The sequence below is a fragment of the Diadema antillarum genome, unplaced genomic scaffold, assembly GCF_040938485.1.
Source record: "Diadema antillarum isolate AM-2024a unplaced genomic scaffold, OU_Dant_1.0 seq00001450_RagTag, whole genome shotgun sequence".
Classification (NCBI taxonomy): Eukaryota; Metazoa; Echinodermata; class Echinoidea; order Diadematoida; family Diadematidae; genus Diadema; species Diadema antillarum.
The window spans coordinates 30,974-36,699 of record NW_027272196.1 but is presented as its reverse complement, the minus strand read 5'-3'; the positions used below and the strand labels follow the sequence as shown (position 1 = coordinate 36,699).

Here is a 5,726-nt window from a genome sequence, read left to right as displayed (position 1 = left end):
ATGAGCGAACAAATCATTACAAAAGGACATGTTCTGTGTTGGAGCTGCTGAAGTTTCCCGACAAAAACAAAACAATGGCCATAACAGAACAGTAGTCAAAAGTTGTTCAAACTTTTCTTATGTTCATAATTGAAGTTACCGTGGAACCAATTATGAGAAGACTCATATACAGTGGCGGATCCAGGGAGGACCGCAACCGGCGCACGCCCCCCCCCCCCTTATTTTTGTTGAAACAAAAGAAATAAAAAGAAAAAATGGGGAGAGGGGTGCGTGCGCCCCCCCCCCTTTAATTTTGTAAACGCGCCCCCTCTTTACGGAATTCCTGGATCCGCCCCTGCATATACCATTGGATGTTGTCCATTGCTTCTGTAACTTGATTGAAGTGAGATGTGTACACAGTTGTTCTTCAGATAGACAGTTATTTTATGCTAAGGCAGTGAAATGTTGTTATAGACCAAAGACATTAATACATCCAGGCACATTATGTTCACTGAAGTTGAATGTGATATGTTACAAGTTGCTGAAACAAATTTGAATGTGTTTTATAACCGTTAAACAAGTCGACTTGCACCAGAACTGGTCTTTATTTACTTAAGATGGATGGAAATAATAAAAGAAAATAATCAGGAAAAGTCGAGTGAGTATGACATAAAATTTTGTAGGTCAAAGGACGTCGCCTTTTTTTCTATGCACAAATCAATCATTTTTTCTTCTTTGTTTTGTAATAAGATAGAATTTGAAATGACAAGTAGATGTCTTGATATCCTTTATGTAATGTAGGCCCTACTATTGTGTTTGTTTGTTCTAGTTTGTTTGTTTTTTAATCGGAGAGAAAGAGCTGAAAATTATTGTGGCATGTCTGTCCGTGTATGTGTCTGTGTGACTGTGTGTCCATGTAGGATGATCTTTGGACTGATTGTCATGCACGTGAAGTAGTGTGGCGGAGCAACGAACTGTTCACTTACAATGCCAAGAAAAAAAAATCCTATAGGTTGTCAAACTTCATAGGCACCTATCCCATACATGTGCCTGTGCCGTATTTATTACGGTGAAAAGACGGAGGGGCGAAGCGTGCGGGACGCATGCGTTTTAAGGGTATGTGCTTACATTCATGTGCTATTGAATATGAATGATGTACCCCGAGATTCGACTTCATAGGTTCATTGCAAATGGTACTGCATACTGTATAGAAGAGTGTATTCCACAGAGCGGTCATACATTCATTGATGTATCATGGCTGCTGCAGTCGGGAAGCCCCTCTCTCTTATTGCAGCTGCTTGCACTAGCAATGGGAAACTGGGCATCGGTCTCAACGGTGACTTGCCCTGGAACCTAAGGTAGGCTTTATTTTCATGTCGGAGAGGCTTTAATAAAAATTGGGAGAAAGCTAATAAAATATCGTTGTGCTGAAGAGTGAAAGTGGTGCTACAATATTGTATGAAGAGGAATGGGATGATGGGGGGGGGGGGGGGGGGGGGAGAAGGTGGGTGGCGGGGGATTAACATCATATAATTGACGAGTTGTCATGATTATGAATGACAGCATACACGTATCAATATCAATTTCATTTCATGATTTTTTCGTTTGTGTCATATAGAATTGTTTTAAGGGACATGTCATGCTAAATTTGTTGTTCTGTAATAAAACAATGATAATGATGATCATGATAATAACAATATTAAATATTGATATTGATAATAATAATAATAATAATGATAATAATAATAATAATAATAATAATGATAATAGTAATAATAATGATAATAATAATAATGATAATGATGATAATAATCATAATAATAATAATAATAACAATAATAATAAAATTAGTAATCCAGTATACATACCTTTCCAAAAAAGAAGCAGTAGATCAGAGAAACTATGACTGAAATTATCATTAAATTATTAGGAAATGATCAATTAAAAAAGTGTGTGCATGCAGGCCTTCATTGAGTATGATCGTCTGTCTCACTGTTGTTACGTAATCATGAAAGGGAAGAGATGGCGTATTTTTCGAGAATGACCAGTACGTCTACCGTGGATGGGAAGAAGAACGCAGTGATCATGGGAAGGAGAACATGGTTTTCAATACCCGCCGCCCACCGGCCTCTTAAGGACAGGATAACATGTTGTTCTCAGCAAATCTCTCAAGTAAGTTGACATTGTTTAACAAATTTTATTCAACAAACAGGAAGAAACTAAGTCTACGAAAAAAGGATGAAAAATGAAATTAAAGTCAAGTTGATTTTGATCAGAAAAGTGAAGACTGTGAAGCCAACAAATATTGTGAGAATTAACTTCATTAAATCTGACAAAACAAAGAGAGCAAACTATGAGAACGATATGAATAATTGATAGTAAACACGTCTTCGTGAATTAGTGATACAATCAAAATAAAGTAAATACAATTTAAACAAGGTGGTGTCATCAATACACAACCTTTTTTTTTCATTTGCTGGCACAAAACATATTTGACATAATTCATATTTTTCGTTGATAACTTAGCAAATCATAGGCTTTCTCCGTGACACAGCTGCCATTGTTAAATGGTTGAAACTCCAGAACGACGTAAAGGGTAGGCCTACTGTACTTCTCCTTCATGTGCAAAAATTGAAATTTAGTGATATTCTGTGATTGCTCATGAAAATCGTGTGATGCCATGACATCAACACCGCAACCATACTTTGCGTATACGTTGCTGTGATCAACATTTTGTTGTCTATATGCATTAAATGAATCAAGTGAATTTTCAAATGTAAACTATAGTTTCTCAATTCAGTCCGATTTCATAAAACTTTCATTCTCCAGTTAAAAATATCTTATATTATCAACTTCGCTTGAACATGCAGTAATTTTTCACTCCAACAAACGCAGATGAAGTGAACGGCGATGTATCTTTTATCATCGTTCATCATAATGATAACGCGAACTCATATTTTAGATACCTAGATGATAATTTCGATTTGTGTCATTCTGTTCTTACATAAGGAACATAATAATATTGACAATACCATCCTCGGTCGGTCTGATATTTAGATCTTTCCCATTTGTCATTCAAATGTTGCGATCATACAGTCATGTTTGAGATTTGTATTGTTTTGTTTTGTGTTTTTTTCCCCCAAATTTCGCCCTGCTCACCAAGACACACTGTACATTAATACAGGTCTACATTGACCCAGAGTTGGGAGAACGTTACATAGCTAGTACAATGTCATTACAGCAGTTCAACCAAAGAGTTTACAATACAAATGGAAACCTAGTTCAACTCTGGTTTTAACCAAAGTCATCTGTACCTCTGCTCTCAACAGGAAGTCGTGATCAGTGGGAGTCTGTACGCATGTCAGTGGCGGATCCAGGCAGGGATGCAAAGGGCGCCCCCTTTATTTTTGGTTAAAACAAAAGAAATAAAACGAAAAAAATTGGGGGTGGGGTGCTTGCGCCCCCCCCCTTTAATTTTGTAAAGGCGCCCCCTCTTTACGGAATTCCTGGATCCACCCCTGCATGTGTATGGTATGTGTGTATTGATGGCTCTGGCTTCACTGGTTTCAACTAGAGTTCCTTTCACTGCCTACGGTTATCGCCCTCTACAAACAGGGAATGTCCAACCGGTGCTGATCATCTTTGTCAGTCGTTGCCTGAGGCTGTTCAACTCCTATCGTCTCCTCCTCTGACGGATTCCATTGACCTGATCTGGGTGATCGGTGGGTTTCAGGTTTACAAGGTAATAACAAAATAAAATCAATTTACTTTACGCACTCCAGGTAACTATGTTCAACTTTCGGCTTTCAAGAATTGATACCATCTATGAAGAGGATCGGCGAAAATGTACGAGCTAAATTGACGAATGTGAAGAAACTGTAATCAAAAGTAAAGAAGTCATGATTATCTAAAATCCAGCTTCTATCAGGAATTGAAAGGAATTAAACGTCACGTTAATGCCTAGCATCATTTGTTGTTGTCGTTGTTTTTTGTGTGTGCTTCGGAAGATCAAGCAATAATGGATATAAAGAAGCTCACGTAAGAAATTTCCTCTGGCTGATTTCTGTATAATTTTCCCATTTAGGAAACAACTGTCACAGTTTGTATTTATATGTTTGAAGGCAAATATGATTTTTAAATCTCAAATAGTCATATTTGACATTCGGCACACACACACACACACACACACACACGCAAACAGAGAGAGAGAGAGAGAGAGAGAGAGGGATAGAGAGAGGGAGAGAGAGGGAGAGAGATCTATTTATACAATGTATTCAGACATGTTTATCGATACGTTTACAGTGTTTGATTTAAAGGGGAAGGCTAGTAACTGATCAGTGGGAATCAGTTGCTGGGAGAGATTCCAATCCTTATGGGATTCATTCAATGTTATCTATTGTTGTGTGAAAATGATTTGCTTCAGAATGGTCTCATATTCAAGTAATGTGCAGTTTAATGCGGTTAGCGTCCCTGGTCAACGGAGCATTAATCTGCACATTACTTTATGAGACCGTTCTGACAAATGCCTCTTGAATGAATTCCATAAGGATTGGAACAATCATCTCCCAGCATTACTGATTCCCACTGATCAGTTACTAGCCTTCCCCTTTAAGATTCAGTAAAAGACCGGAAAATGATTTTTGATTTACTGCCATTGCAGATTAGAGCGAAGACAGTAAGTTATAATAATTGGCGCTCTATCTGTTTCCTTGAGACAGGATGTAATGGAGTCCCGCTGCTGCCACCGGATCTACCTCACCAGGGTGATGAAAGAGATTGAGTGTGACACCTTCTTCCCCGAGTTCGACCTGAACAGATTCAAGCTGGTCACGTAAGTTACGTAAATCAATTATACAGTGTTAAAGCACGTGACTATTTTGAAAGGGGAGATAGGCAAAATGTTTTAGATGGTAACATTGGTATTCTTATCTTCGCATACACCTTTCATACAGCTATAGTAAGTCTTATGAATTAATGAAGTAGGCTAAACAGATTAGTCATCTTTATTACCCACATACTCGGTGAATTAATAAGCGAAGCTTTTGAGTGCAACTATGTGTAATATTCGTAATGCGTCTCTATTCGATGGTTGTAATGCATCTGCTATCACAATTTTGCCTCTTCCTTTCATCTGCAACACCAGAAAACTGAACAAAGAGAGCTATATACTACCGTCAATATGACATGTTGTTCAAGTGGTGAATTAAAAGGTTATGACAAGTTTGATATATTGATAATTATGATAACATCCATGCTGGAGATTCTAATGCTTTTTCATTTTTTTAAAAATGAATTTTTATTGTTTCACAATAACAGGGAAATCACAAAAATTTACAATTGATTATAGCAGTTATTACAAAAAAGACAAACAAAACAAAAACAAAAAGGACAAGACAAGTAAACTTTTCATTATATAATGCATCGTAATAATAAAGAGAACTACCATGACTACGAAATGTCGAGGAGAGCACATTACATTTATTTTATACAGCTCCCTTAAGAACCCCAGCCCCACCATAGCGCAGATAGGGAAAGTGTCAAAGTTACACAGTTTATTCTACAGACAGTCAGGTTATACTCCTCCCCCCAAAAAAAACAAACAAAAAACAAACAAACAAACAAACAAACACACAATTTCTCAAACTCATCTATTCTATACTTTATCTTCATAAATCAAACTATTGTTTTGGAGCTTGAACCGTACTTAAAGATCCCCGATAATGAGAAAACGCATCATAAAATGCCAA

General features: G+C 37.2%; 1 long non-coding RNA gene across 1 annotated transcript; it reads left to right on the top strand.

The window, feature by feature from the left end:
* Positions 1 to 1,098: 1,098 nt before the first annotated feature.
* LOC139709566 (uncharacterized) lies at positions 1,099 to 3,722 on the top strand. The gene is made up of 3 exons (XR_011709405.1): positions 1,099 to 1,337; positions 1,995 to 2,151; positions 3,595 to 3,722. It is a non-coding gene; the product is annotated as an uncharacterized lncRNA (long non-coding RNA).
* The last annotated feature ends 2,004 nt before the right edge of the window (positions 3,723 to 5,726 follow it).